Raw genomic sequence first — 15,290 nt, forward strand, 5'->3', positions numbered from 1 at the left:
GCATGCAATTTACTGCCAGTAGGGGTAGTAGAGTCAGCTGCATTAGGGATATTTAAGTGACTATTGGATAGGCGCAGGAATGATAGTACAATGAAGAGTATGTCAGTTCGTCTGAACTTCGAGTAGGATAAAAGGTCAGAAGGACGTCAAGGGTTTAAGGGTCTGCAATGTGCTGTAATGTTCTGTGTTTTATATTTCACCCAGCCTGTGGATTCTTATCAATTGTTGAATATGTGAGAGAGTGATGTGTTTGAGAAGCTGGGGATGGGCGTTAGACCGAAACCTCCAGTTATGTTGTTCATTGTTACATTCACCTGAATGCCATTACAGTATGTGTGGTGTCCTACACTCGGCAGGCGCAGCCAAGTTCAGTTATTAACGTGATTCTTGACTTGTCATTTGCTGTTGTTTTCTTCGGATACAATCTGTTGCGTGACTCATGTATTAATCAGATGTTTTCTAAGTTGCGTGAATTGGGCAAAAATAAGATGCCAACTATGATTATTCGTTTGAACTATAATCTCTGAAAAGAATTAGGTTGATTCTATATTTGTGGAACTAAAATATAAACTCCTGTCAAGATTTTCTCACACAGAAATAAAGAATGTACATTTTATTTTGTATCGAACAAACAACATGGATGTAACTCTTTTGGCGATCAGAATTACACACACAATGTCAGGATTCAAAATAATGCATTGCCACTCAAATATCTTGTAAGTGGTTGGCTTCTGAATGATTACATGTTCAGGGTGAGCAAACGATTGAACAATCAAATAGAATTAGCGTCCTTATACATTTATATATAATCAATCAGTTTAATTTCTCACTGAAATGTATAAGCTTCAGCTATTTGCCAGCAAATTAGAAATGGCTATAATTCAGATTTTAGTGAATAATTTGAAAACTTCAAATTTTTCGAAAGAATGTTATTTAATTTGAATTGCAGACAGTGAACAAAAGCGACAAATACTTTATCGTGTGAGTGAAAAGTCAAACCTTTTCAAAGAGATTTGTGCCAAAGCAATGACAGATTTGTTTTCGTAATTGGAATACAACATTTAAAATATTCATGTTCTGAGTAACAATTAGATACAAAATGAAGCTGGCCTTGCAATACTTGCATTTTAAATGCTTATGCTGCACTAAGTAATCAGATATTCGCGAGCATTTTCAATGGGAAATAATCGGATACTGACTTCTATTCATATCAGACAGATGATACAGTGCAAAACTTTAAAGTACAGGAGGAGGCCATTGGCCACTGTGTATATATCAGCTCCAGGAATGTGTCCCAATCCCCTCCCATTTGCCAGCTCTATCTCTGCAGCATGTTATATTCATATTTACAAATACATATTATCCAGTTCTCTTTTTAGTCTTCATCCACAACTCTCCCAGGCAGTTCATTCCAAATCCTAACAACTCCCTCAATAAAGAAGTATTTCCTTATCTCACTCCTGGCTCTTTTGCTGACAATCTTGGAATTAGAACTCCTTGATGCTGTAATGCCAACTAACGGAAACAGAGTATTCCTGTTTTACTCTACAACATTTTTCCATACTTTTGAGCACTGCAATAAGTTCACATATTTGTCTGTTCTCCTCCAGGAAGATTAAGCCCCGCAAGAACTGTAACAAGCACGACATCGGAAAGACAGGCAGAAAATTAGCCACCTGGATACAAGAACAACAATTGGCCAGAAAAAAGACATGAACCACTATCGCTAACATCCTTATATACAGATGAGGAAGTATACCATTTCGACTGGGTCTGCACATCCATCTAGGACAAGCCAAACAGAAACACGCACGAGAATTCCGAGAAGCATAGCATTCCATCCTGAACTCTACCAACAAACACATCGATTTTGATTCTATCTAACACTCTCTGAGAAAAAGAACCGGACATAAAATCATCAATACTGGAAATTACATCACTGTCCCAAGGAAAGCTAAACACATAAATCTCAAGTGGGACATAACACCAGCACTTCACCAGAGGCTCACTGATAATGTTCCCTAGTATACTGATGAACCATCTGAAAATGAACTCTCCAGCTCAGCGAGCAAACTGACATCCATAAGAAGCGCAATTTCTCTCACACTCCCTTTAACTAAATCCTTCATTCCAGTTATCGTTCCGAATATTTTAATGTTTTTTTTTTATTCTTCTGCAAAGTCATGTGGTCTGTCTGTCTCTCTTCTGAACGTATGTGTGTATGTGTGAGAGAGAGAGAGAGAGTGAGAGAGCGAGAGAACAATCCTCTGTAATCTCTGGATTACTCCCCATGCCATGTGGAAAAGAGGGAAGGATGAGGAAGACAGTATAACGTAACATGTTGTTAAAAAGCTAGTTCAGGGGTGAGATTTTCAGATTGTTGGATCATTGGTGTCTCTTCCAGGACAGGTGTGGACCTGTACAGAAAAGACAGGTTGTTTCTTAACTGGACGAGCACCAACATCCTTGTGGGGAGGTTTGCTAATGCAAGTCAAATAGATTTGAATAAACCAGGGGAGTGAAAACCAAAGCAGAAGATCAGGAACTGAACAGAAGTTAGAGGTGAGTAGGACATCAGGCACGGCCAGTCTAATGACCATGCCAAGAGAAGGAATCAAATCAGTCCAAAACGTTTGTAGCAGGGAAGCTTGAGGAGGGAAAGTGGTACAGGTGAACAAGAGCCTCAGAGGTATGGAGAGAATGAACAGCCAGCAGCTGTTTTCCTTCGTCAACGGATCAAAAACAAAGGGACACACTTTGAAAGTGAAAGGTCGGGGATTGAGAGAGGATTTGTAGAATTTGTTTCGGTCTGGGAAGGTGGAATGAATCTGTAATGCGTTGTCGAGGAGGGTGGTTGAGGCAGGTAACCTCACAAACGTTTAAAAAGCCTTTGGATGTGCACTTGCTGGCACAGACATGATAGACCAGTTTTTCATTTCATGATTCTTTGCAGTGGCAGCCATGAAAGCTCTGATATGGCAGTTGCTGCTTTGTTCCTTTGACTGTACTCAGTAAGTGGCTATATTACAAACCAGCATTATCTCATGCATCTTCAGCGCTTACTCAACCAAAGGCAGCCCAACCATCTCTGGGAACATCCACATGCTCATTTAAATCACATGCTCAGTTAAGCATTGTCCAACAACAGCACTGATATTATTCTAGCTGTTTGCCACCATTATTATACCTACAGCCATATGAACACAGCTTTTCATCCATTATAATACAGACTTCTAGCAATTAGGCTGCTATTTCTCTGAAGCATAATAAATTCTTTCCCAGGTATTCATGTTGAAACTGAAAATCCCCCATTACAAAAGACCGGCATTCCAGGAGTGAGTTAAAGGGAAACCTCTTCGAAAATCTTCGAAAAGAATTATATCCTTTCATTTTAGTTTAGGGAATCAAAACTGCATACAGTACATCAAATGTGGTCTCAGCAATGCCCTGTACAGATGCAGTAAAACATTCCTGCACCTAAACCTGATACCTTTTGCCAAAAACAGCATCATTCCACTTACGTTCCAAATCACTTGCTGCACCTGCAGACTGACTTCATATGATTCATGAAACAAGAACATGGAAACCGCCTGAATCACAGAGTTCTGCAATCTCCATCTATTTAAATTGTTTACCGTGGTTTCCTCCTTCATGCTAAAATAGAAAACTTACCTGATGTTATTTCTGCTGAAGGTTTGCTCACTAACTGTCCTTTCCTGAATCACATTGCAGACTCGCTACCTCCATTTGACGACACATTGAATAACCATCTTGGTGTATGAGCTAATTGTGCTCCAAGCCATTCTCTCCCCTTCCTCCAGATCTTTGACACAGACTGTTGATCATTGATGACCCCACAGTGATCTCTGAGACACTCCATCAGTTACATTTTGCAGCCTGCAAATAAACATTTGATTTATTCTCTATTTTCTGTTTGCGACAGCTTTCCTGTTCCTGTGTAGCGATTCAGGCAGGTTGAATGGCCTCCATCTGGGCTGTGTAATGTACTGAACGAGCTGAATTACTTCATTCTATATTCCTGTGTAATTGCTTAGAGGGGCAGAATGGTCTCTGCCTGTCTCATTGTAACGATCCTGTCTGACTGAATGGGGTGGTCCAGAACCCTGTAACAGCATTGAGGGCTGGAAAGACGGAACAACACATGGGGTAGGGACAGCAGTATATCTCTGTAACAGCCACGAGGGGTCGATTGAGGGAACAACACATGGGGTCGGGACAGACGTTGTTCATTCGGCTGCACCATTCAGAAGGCTCATGGCCGATTCGATTGTGTCTGACCAAACAATTCTTGTCTGTTCCCAACAAACACCGACCCTTCTGTCCAGCAAAGATCAGTCGAGCTTAGCCTTGTAAATCTTCAATAACCGAGTCTTTTCTGATCTCTGAGGATGTGGACACCACAGGTGACACAACACTAAAGTGAAAGAAACATCCTTATTTCATTGTGGGACTGTTATTTTAAAACTGTGTTAACTGAACAACAAATCACCACCTCTTTTCCGACGTAAGAACACAATAATTAGGAATAAAGATAAACCAAACCTTTCCCACATTCCACTGAAACTTTCCAAACAAATGTGTATCACACCCAGCCTCTGCTGATGTCTCAGGAAGAGAATGCCTGATAGCATAACTCCACAGGAGCATTAAGGAAATAAGGTAAAAACAATGACTGCAGATGCTGGAAACCAGATTCTGGATTAGTGGTGCTGGAAGAGCACAGCAGTTCAGGCAGCATCCAAGGAGCAGTAAAATCGATACTTCTGGCAAAAGCCCTTCATCAGGAATAAAGGCGGAGAGCCTGAAGTGTGGAGAGATAAGCTAGAGAAGGGAGGGGGTGGGGAGAAAGTAGCATAGAGTACAATAGGTGAGTGGGGGAGGGGACGAAGGTGATAGGTCGGGGGCGGAGGAGGGTGTTTGGAGTGGATAGGTGGAAAAGAAGATAGGCAGGTAGGACAAGTACCTGGATGTTGCAGTGGGAGAGTGTGTCCCTGAGATTCTCATAGAGAGAGGAGGAAAACATCTTCCAGGAAGGCATCCTTGCAAGAGGATTCGCAATAGGGTTAACATCAACGAGATAAAAACAATGACTACAGATGCTATTAAGGAAATAAGCAGATTGAGAACATTCAGCCTATCGAGTCTGAAATTCTGTTCAATAATATCTTATATGTCCCCCGACCTTATTCTTCTGCATTTTCCTGAGAATCCTTGATCCACTTACAAATCAAAAACATATCAATTTGTGTCTTAATGACGCAAGTGTCTGTGTTTCTGTGTTTTTGGATGTGTGTGTGTGTGCGCCTCCCCACATGGTGAGGGGAGTGGGTGTGAGGGAATGGATATCGGCCACTCCACCACCAGGCTTTGTCTTTCTGTCCAATTCCAGGCTGTTTCTCCTGGAATGGGAGTGAGGGATGGAGAGTGAGAATGGGTGACCCAGCTGTTAGTGCTGGTGTAGGTGGGGGAGGAGGGGTGTTGTGAAGTGTCTGGAATGAGTCAGTCGAGAGTTTAGAAAACATATTGTATTGTTACTGTGGGGGTGTTGCGTAAGTGACAGAGGAATTTTGGAACAAAGTTACTGAATTCAGTAGTGAGAGTGGTAGTGCTTGAGCCTTATTTGGAGACAGAACGTGAATCTTCTTTGGGGATAGGTGCCATAACAGATGTACAGTGCATGTGAGGGAGCAGAGAGTATCAGGTGAATCTTATCCTGACAGAGCGAGGAGGATATTGATGCTTGTCCTGTGTTGTGGTACATTGCTTCAGATCATCTCAGCGTTGACATGAGCCTCCCCGACTGTCTTGCCCAAGTCTATTACTTGTAACGACACAGACCTGTCCCTCGGCTTCCACAGAATCACGTTAGGTAGAGCTTGCAGATAGCAAGGAGAAGCAAATTGGTGTGTTATATATCGAAACTAAAATGGTACCAGAAATTCTGAGCATCATATGTTGGAAATTAGATAGGCAAGTATTGTGGATACATCAGTTTTATTGGATGGTCTCAAGTTACATTTAAACTGCATGAACGAAGTGATTGCTGAAGCTGTGTAAAATAAATTCTGTAAGTGTATATGAGGTGGTTGAAGAGTATGTTGTGAAGCAAACTAGAGAACAGGTTATTTCGGAATTATGTTGTGTGGTCAGAAGAACGATTTATTAACTTTAGTCTGAAGCAGCGTTTAAGGAATAGTGACATTAATAAGGTGCATTTTACGCGGTGTCTGCATACCGTGCTTGAACATTCTGGTCAAACACCATGGAAGACGGGAGGCTAGAGGGTTAAGTTCGCTTCACTGAATTGGGAAAGTTCAATATTACATTCAGTGGGAGACAAGCAATGGTTGTTAGAGTCATAGGGTCCGACAGCACGGTGACAGGCTCTTCGGCCCAAACTGGCCCATTCTGACAAAAATGTCTATCCACGCTAACCCCATTTCCCTGCTATTGCCGGTATCTTTCTAATCCTTTCCTGTCCGTGTATTTGTCCAAAGGCTTTTTAAATGTTGTGAATGTACCCATCTCAACATCTTCCGCTGGCACCTCATTCCATGTGCGTACTAGCCCTTATGTGTAAAACAGTTGCTCCACGGGTTCCCTTTTATTCTTTCCTCTCTGACGTTAAACTGATGCCCTCTAGTCTATGATTTCCCAAACCTGGGGAAAAAAGATTGAGAGGATTCACTCTGTCCATCCTTCCCATGATTTTATACACTTCTACCAGATTCCTCCCTCAGTCTTATACACACAAAAGTTAAAACTCCTAGCTTGTCCAACCTCTCCACATAACTCAGACCATTGAGTCGTTTGCAAAATCCTTGTGAATTTCTTCTGCACTCTTTCCAGTTTAATAACACCCTTCCTATCAAAAAGTGAACAAAATTGAATATAACTTCCAGCGTAGCCTCACCGGCATCCTCTACAATTGCAACATAATTCTTTAATTTCAATAATCAGTGAAATGCACTGATTAAGGCCAGTGTACCAAATGCTTTCTTCACTGCCCTGTCTCCCTCTCAATCAACTTTCAGAGAACCATACACCTGAATTCCAAGGTCCCTCTGTTCCACTACACTCCTTCGGACCCAACCATTCATCATGAAACTCCAACCTTGATTTGACTTTCTAAAATGAAAAACTTACACTGATCTATATTAAAATCCATTTGCCATGTCTCTGCCCATTTCCCCAGCTGATCAAAATATTGCTGTAATTTCTGAAATGTCAGAGTCACTTCCTCACTCTCCATGATGCCGTCAATTTTAATGTCGTCTTCCAACTTACAAATCATGCCTGTATACTTTCATCTAAATGATAGATACATGTAATATGTATTGGTCCCAGGACCAACACCTGAGGCATTCCACTAGTCACAGGTTTTCAGTCTGACCCGAAATCTTCCAGTATTACTCTCTGCTTCATACCATCAAGGCAATTTTGTATCGAATTTGCCAGCTCCCCCTCAATTCCATGCGAACTAACCTTCCAGAGCAGCGTACAACGTGGAACGTTATTGAAGGCCTCACTGGAATCCATCTACACTTCCTATAGCACCCGGACCTCCTCAACTTTGCTGATCACTTCATCAAAGAATTCGAACAAAATTTGTGAGTCATGATTTCCCCTGCACAAACTCCCATGCTGACTTTGATGATGGGCTTTCGTCCAAAACATCGATCTGTCTGCTCCTCGGATGCTGCATGACCCTCTCTGCTTTTCCAGCACCATTGTAATCTTACTCCGAATCACATCCAATCTTTCCAAATGCATGTATATCCAATCTCTCCGAATCTTCTGAGGTAACCCACCCACTAGATTTTAGGTTTGCTGGTCTTTAGTCCCCAGGTTTATATTTGTAGCCTTCTTTAATATGGGCTCAGCATTCGCTACCCTCCAGTCGTCCAGGAGCTGTCTCGTTGGCCAGCGATGATGGAAACGAGCCAAGCAGGGCTCCCGCAATTTCTTCTCTTCCCTCCTATCCTCCTGCGGTGTTCCTGAGTATAACTGGTCAGGACCAGGAGTTTTCAGAAATACTGCAAAGTCTGAAAAATATGTATATTTATTTCAGGTATAAACACCAAAGAGTGAGAAAGTGACTCAATGTTGGTTAACATAACAAATTAGAAAATATATTAATCATAGGAAGTGACTTCAGAAGAATTCCAGATATTGTGGAAACCTGAGAATTCTCATAAGTTAACGATCCAGGAAAGGAAGGCCATGAAACTGATAAGGAAATCAAACAGCGAATAAGCATGCTTACAAACAGGAACACAAAGACTGCATCAATGTACGATCTATATTTCAAAGGAAACAAACTAAAAGCAAGGTCAAATGTGGAAATTTGTAATCGGGAGAGGAGACGTTATTGAGGAGAATAGGGAAATGGCCAAGAAAATAACCAGTTACTTTGCATCTGTCTTCATGTAACAAGATCCAGGAAATTACCCAGAAATACCAAGTGATCATACCGGACTTCTGCAGCTAAAGACATAAAGTCAATTCATATCAGTAACAAGGTAGTATTTGAACATTGCTGGATTGTGCATTGCTAAGTCTGACTAAGCAGATGTACTTCCTATCAAAATGACAGATATAAATCACCAATAGTCGTATTAATGGCACTGTCGATGACTGTGTTTTATTCTCCTGTACAGTCTGCAGAGACGGGAAACTATTGTGGATGAACTTGAACCAAGCACTGTAGATGAATGGAAGAGATCAAAACAGCTACAAAGGGAATAAAGCATAGTGTGGAGAACTGCAGATCAATTAACTGTATGGAAACTATTAGAATCTACACACGGGATGAGATTTTTTATATTTAGAAATTAACAGCAACAGTGGACAGAATCAGTTTGCATTTCAGATCGAGAAATCATACTTGATTAACGTCGGAATTGTTCGAAGTTGTTCCTTACAGCACAGATAATGGGGAACCAGTAGAAGTGGCATACATTGGATTTTCGGAAGGGTTTCTATTAGATCTCAGTGGGTTCGTAAATGCAATGAATGTGAAGGGTATTTGAAGGAATATATATTAGTGGAAAGTTAAAGTTTGGTTCGCCTTCATTTAAGAGAGTTAGAACATTGATGTAAAGACATGTTGAAGCAGTTTCACCGCATGTTGGTGGGACTGTGCCTGGAGTATTGTGTACAGTTTTGGTGACCGAATTTCAGAAAGAATATACTGACCACAGAGGAAGTGCAAAGGAGATTCTCCAGATTAATCCCTCAAATGGTGAGGTTGCCTGATAAGGAAATTCGGCCTGTGTTCGGAAGAGTTTCAAAGAATGAGAGATGGGTCATAATGAAATTTAGAAAATTCACAAAACATTTGACAAGTTGGAAATTAACAGAACCCTTCCCTCGCTGTCTATTCCACATTCAAGGCAAATAATGGCAGGATCTGGGACAGGCCAGTTAAGACTGCAATAAGGAGGTAATTCATCACTTGGAGGGGAATAATTAACACGGGGCATGGACACCTACTGGCAGGCAAGATTAGGGAGAATCTCCAGATATTCTACAAGTGCCTCCAGCGGAACAGAAGAACCAGGGAGCAGTAGGACTCATTCCTGACTGGCCAAGTTGCATCCAAATCAACTTTAGTGGTAGGAGACAGAGGGTGGTGATAAAAGGCTGTTTGTGTGATTGGAGGCTAGTGTCCAAAGGTGTACCACAAGGATTAGTGCTGTGTCTCTTATGATTTCTGATTCGGAAGTGGTGGTTTTGGACTGGGGTGGACAAATCTAAAAATTGCATAACACCAGGTTATAGTCCAAAAGGTTTATTTGGCGGCACGATCTTTCGAAGCGCTTCATGAAAGCGCACAACCACCTGATGAAGAAGCAGCGCTTCAAAACCTTGTGCCTCCGAATAAACCTGTTGGACGACAAGCTGATGTTTTTTTGATTTTATACCTTATCATAAAAAGGCAGCTATAAATATGGACGTGGGATGGTGGGTGTCATTCGTACATTTGTGTTTGATACGAAGATTGGCCGGGTGGTTGGCAGTGAGGAGGAAGGCCTTATGTTTCATGAAGATACAGATGGAATGGTCAGACGGGTGGATCAATGGCAGATGGGATTTCACCCTGATAAATATGAGGTGATGAACTTTGCAAGAAGAAACCAGACAGAGGAGGACACAATGAATGACAGCACACTAGGAAGCTCAGAGGGTGCTTCTCCACACATCCCTGAATGTGACTGGACAGGTTATTGCACAATTTTGGAAAGCAAAGGGGAACGTAAACACAGCCTTTATACATTGGAACATAGATTAAGAGAAATTAAGAGAAAATGGTGCAGCTTTTTTACAGTCTGATACCAGACAGTTGAGGACAGAGAAATAGCAGAACTATGGAGCAAATACTTCAGTTATGCCTTCACAGAAGAAAAAAAAACTATAACACTTCCTAGAAATACTAGGAAATGTCATCTGGTGAAAAAAGGGAATAGCAACTAAAATAGTATCTGCACAGTTTTAGAGAAAAATATTGGACTGAAATTAATGGGCAGAGACAAAGTCAACAGAGATTTATGAAATGGGAATCATCTTTGAGAAAGTGGCTTTAAGCAAAATTAGGGAGATGGTATCAATGCAATACGATTGGAATCTCAGAAAGATTTTTGATAAAGCCCCAAGCCTTTTGTGCAAATTCGAATCCCGTGGGACTGCGGGAAACATATGGTTATGGTTTGAGAATGGCAGAGCTGGCAGAAAACAGTGAGTAAGATTAAAACCATGTTTTTTTTTAATGTAAGGCTTAGAAGATATAACAAGGTTCGAGATTTGGCATCCAGCTATTTCCAATACACATCATATCTTTGGTTGAAGGGCTCAAAAGCAATATTCCCAAGTCTGCTGACAGTACTAAACAATGTCAGCTTGTGAGTGGATGAGGAGGATGCAACAAAGCTTCAAGGTGATTTAGACAAGTGGAGAGACTGGGCAAAGACGTGGTAGATGGAGAGCAATAGGAGAGATGAGATGTTGTGTACTTTGATAGGAACAGTAGAATAGCAGCCTATCATTTGAAAAGCTCTAAATGAACTTAAGATGCAATTTTGTTTTATTTCTGTGCAACCCTCCGAGTCCATGTAGGGCAGTGAGTTCTAAAGCCAGAAGTCAATACTGGGAATGGCATTGGCACGCTGACCAGTGTATATAGACCCAGAAAGTCGGGAGCTGTAACATTGAAAATAATCTGCATCTCCCTGTACACCAGTCACTAAAAGCAATATTGCAGGAGCAGAAAGCAGGTAGGTCGATAAATGGTGTATTCGCCTTCATTTCAGGGGAATTGAATACAGGAGTAAGGGTAATATACTGAAGCTGTACAGGGCCATAGTGGGACCCCATCCCAAACATTGTGCAGAATTGTGTGCAGTTTTGGTCTCCTTGCCTTGTAAAGGACAAACCTGACATTGAGGGAGAGCAGTGAAGGATGACCACACTGATCTCTGGGATGACAGGCTTGTTTTGGGAGCAGAGTTTGGAGTGACTGGGCCTGGATTTCATGGGTTAGGAAAATGAGTGGAGATCTCATTGACATTTATCAAACTCTGACAGTGTGAGACAGATTGGTAGCAAGGATGATAGTTCACTTTATAGAAAACGGTTCACGAATCGCATTGCAGTCAAATCGTACTTAATAAACAAGTGTTATCAGAGAACTGCCGAGATATTGAATAAAGGAGAAAACTTGATGGGCCGAAAGCACTAGATCAGTTCTCATTTTATATTTCACAATGTTTCAACATATTTTGGGATATGAACGTTGTATGAGGAAAACTGCATTGAGGAGATATTCGGTCATGAACGAGCATGCGGAAAGCTTAATGTATTGAATGACCTCCTCCTTTCCCGATGTTTGTGTGCAGTCTGTGGGAAAGCTGTGTAAATATTGTCACAAGCTCTGAGGTGTTAGGAAGGAGGCTTCTACAGGGTCGACAGGACTGTGTTTCCCATTCCCTTTTCTGATAACGAGCCTGATGCCAGGTGTTCTGTCCGGTTTTATCCTTTAAGACCCCAGAGCAGTTTGATTCAATTGAGTGTCTTACTTGGCTGATTCAGAGACCATTGAAGAGTTTATCACATGTCTGTGCGTCTGGAGTCACGTTTAGGCCAGACCAGGAAAGCACGGGGTATTCACTTCCTGAAAGTACTTTGGGGAATGAGATCGATGTTTACAATCAACATTGGACACAAGATCGCTGTTACTGACACCAGATTTTAGGGCTCGATATTTTATTAATTAATTCTAACTTCCACAAAACCGCCAGAGCATTATCCTGGTCTGGATTAGTAATCCAACGATATTTCTGCAACAGCACCATCTCCACATTGGGGACCTATCGGAAACCACACTGACCTGATTATTTCGGTGCTACTTGACAGCTCTGTCAAAAAGAATTCCCACCAATTTGACTGTCGTGATGGTACTTCGAGGTGGTAATTGGTCAGATTGTAATTATTCTCCTCTTCGGGGACTGGACATAGCTGAGTAATTTTCCGCATTGCCAGGGCGATGTCAGAGTTGGAGCTGGAATGAAACAGCTTCCCCAGGGACACGACTCTTTATGCAGCACAAGTCTTCAGTCTTATTGTAGGAATGAGGTCAGGGCCCACTGCCTTTGTCGTATCTACTGTGATCAGCTGTTTCTTCATGTCATGTGTAGCAAATCGAATTGTTTGAAGACTGGCATCTGTGACTCTGTGGGCATCATGATGCGTGTGAGGTAGATCATCCACTCAACACCTCTGGCTGAGGATAATGCAGACACCACATCCTTGACGTTTTTTTCACTGACATACAGAGTTGTTCCGATATTTAGGATGAGGATATTTGTGGAGTCCTCTACTCCTGTAAAATGTTTAATAGTCCATCGACATTTGTGCTTGTATTTAGCAGGACGACAGAGCTTAGATCCGATCTGTTCGTCTTGAGATCATTTCCCCCTCTCCTTTAGAAGTTAATTCTGCTGGGTGTTTGGAATGCAACGAGTCAAGTGTGGTAGCTTTGATGGCTTGTCAAGAGGGTTAGGTACACGTAATTCCGACATTGGCATCAGCCCTGTATTCAGTGACCTAACCTGATTTCTGATGCAGGAACACTTCCATTTTCATATTCTCATTCTGCTGAGGACATCTCCCTGGTGTCACGCCTCCAATTTGTTACTTTAACTCAATCCATTTAAGGTAATAATCTAAATCGTTTCTTTTCCACAATGACAACTTCTGTATTTGAAGTGAATGTATTTCCGTCTGTTTTTTCTCCCTGGCCATGATTAAAAGCTCTGTAGTGTCAGTGATGCCAGTATTATGCAGTTTCAGAGTCAAGGATCTTGTGCGCCATGCATTATTGTTCAGTTCCAAGTGTACGGAGCTCCATGTTGGACAGGATGTTTGAGCATCTTTGACATCCTTCTTTGGAAATTGTCCAAAAACAGAAATTGCTGAAGAAATTACTGAAAATGTTGCAGCTTCTCCTGGAGTGAATGTTGAGTTAAACTTTCGGTTCCTGTGACCCTCCACAAAGCTCCCAGTTTCTCCAGCAGTTTTTGCATTTTATTTCAATATCCAAAGTTATTTGTTTTAATGAAAATTTGTTCTGTGCCTATTCATTTCTGGAGAAACTCGGCAGGTCTATCAGCATCTGCAGAGACAGAAAAATAGCGTTAGCATTTCAAGCCCGGTGTGACACTTCAGAACTGAAAAGGATTGGAAACTTGGATTTTTAATCTCTTGACAGAGGTGGGGGATGGGTGACAGGGAAAAGAGGGTGTGGCAAAAATAAACGGGCTCTTAGCAGTAGTGAACGGATGGATGAAGTAAAATGTGTTTAAATTAAGCTGTGAATGGGTGAAAGGGGATCTCTATTGAATACAAGATAAAGAAGTCACAACCAAACAAGGTCATAGGGAGGCCAGGAGGGAGAATGTTGACTATGAGGCATTTTATAGGTCTGGCCACAGATACGTTTTCACTGTAGAGATCATCACCCCCTTTAGACAAAGTAATTCAGGTTTTTGACTTCTTATTGGCACTAGTAAGCATTTCATTCTACCTTAGTATTGTAATATGGGAAAAAAACAAATAACCATGTGAAGTTTGGGCTGAGTATTGTTTACCTGTCATGTTTAATATTGTTTAAATTTGCAGTGCTTATCTTTAAATGCTTGTTCTTTAAGTGTGGGAGGTTGGGTAGTGACATTGTAAAAGTTTCTAAAATCATAAGAGATATGGATAGGGTGAATAGCTAAGATCTTTCCAACGGCATGTGGGAGATCAGCCATAGTAGCCATAGGTTTAAGGTGAAAGAGGGAAGATTTAAAAGGAATGAAGGGGCAACGTTTTAACACAGAGGGTGGTATGGGTATGGAATGAGCTGCCAGAGGACGAGTGGTGGATGCCAGTACAGCTACAACATTTAAAACTCATTTGGACAACATTTGAATGGAAAACATTGAGAGGCATATTGGCCAAATGAAAGCAGATGGGACGAGCTTAAGTTGGAAACCCTGGCCAGCATGGACATTTAGAAAAGCTTCACGCAGAGTCAGTGTGGGTTTGTGAAACGGAAATTATACTTTGATCTGTAAAATTATGCAAATTATTTCTGCAGATGCCTGAGAATGTAACAAGCGGACTTGATAAATGAGATCTGGTAGACACCAGGCTTTCCAGAGATTTTCCACAAGGTATGACAAAATAAAAAATCATTACACAAGACGGAAGCTCGTAGGATGATGGACAATGTATTAGCATGGGATGATGATTGGTTAGCTCATAGCAATCGGAGAGTCAGGATTAATAAGTTTTCTAAATAAAGGTGTATCTGCTGGAATGCCACAGCTATTAGTCCGATGGCATCAGTTATTTATAATCTATAGTGATAGCCTGAAGGAGGGAGTTGAGTGCAATATACATCCGAGTTTGTGGATGACACTGAGAACTGAAAGGCAGGCTGTAATTTAATGGAAAGGACTTCCAGAAAATGAGCAGTACAAAGGGATTGGAGTCTTCCTGTGTATGAAACATAAAGCCAGCATGCTGATGCAGCAAGTAACTAGGTTGGTTCATTAGACAGTTTACTGGGATGAAAGGGTTGTGTTATTGAGAATCTCTAAAATGGTGAGGCAATTATTCATTGGTGTTTAAATGAATGATGAGTGATACTGCTGAAAGATACAAGACACAGAAAGGGCTTGAGAAGGTACATATTGAGAATGTGCTTCCATTCTTGGCTTAAGTGT

The sequence above is a fragment of the Chiloscyllium plagiosum genome, unplaced genomic scaffold (genome assembly GCF_037043375.1).
Source record: "Chiloscyllium plagiosum isolate Xiang-an unplaced genomic scaffold, Cpla_swu_hap1 HiC_scaffold_44, whole genome shotgun sequence".
NCBI lineage: Eukaryota > Metazoa > Chordata > Chondrichthyes > Orectolobiformes > Hemiscylliidae > Chiloscyllium > Chiloscyllium plagiosum.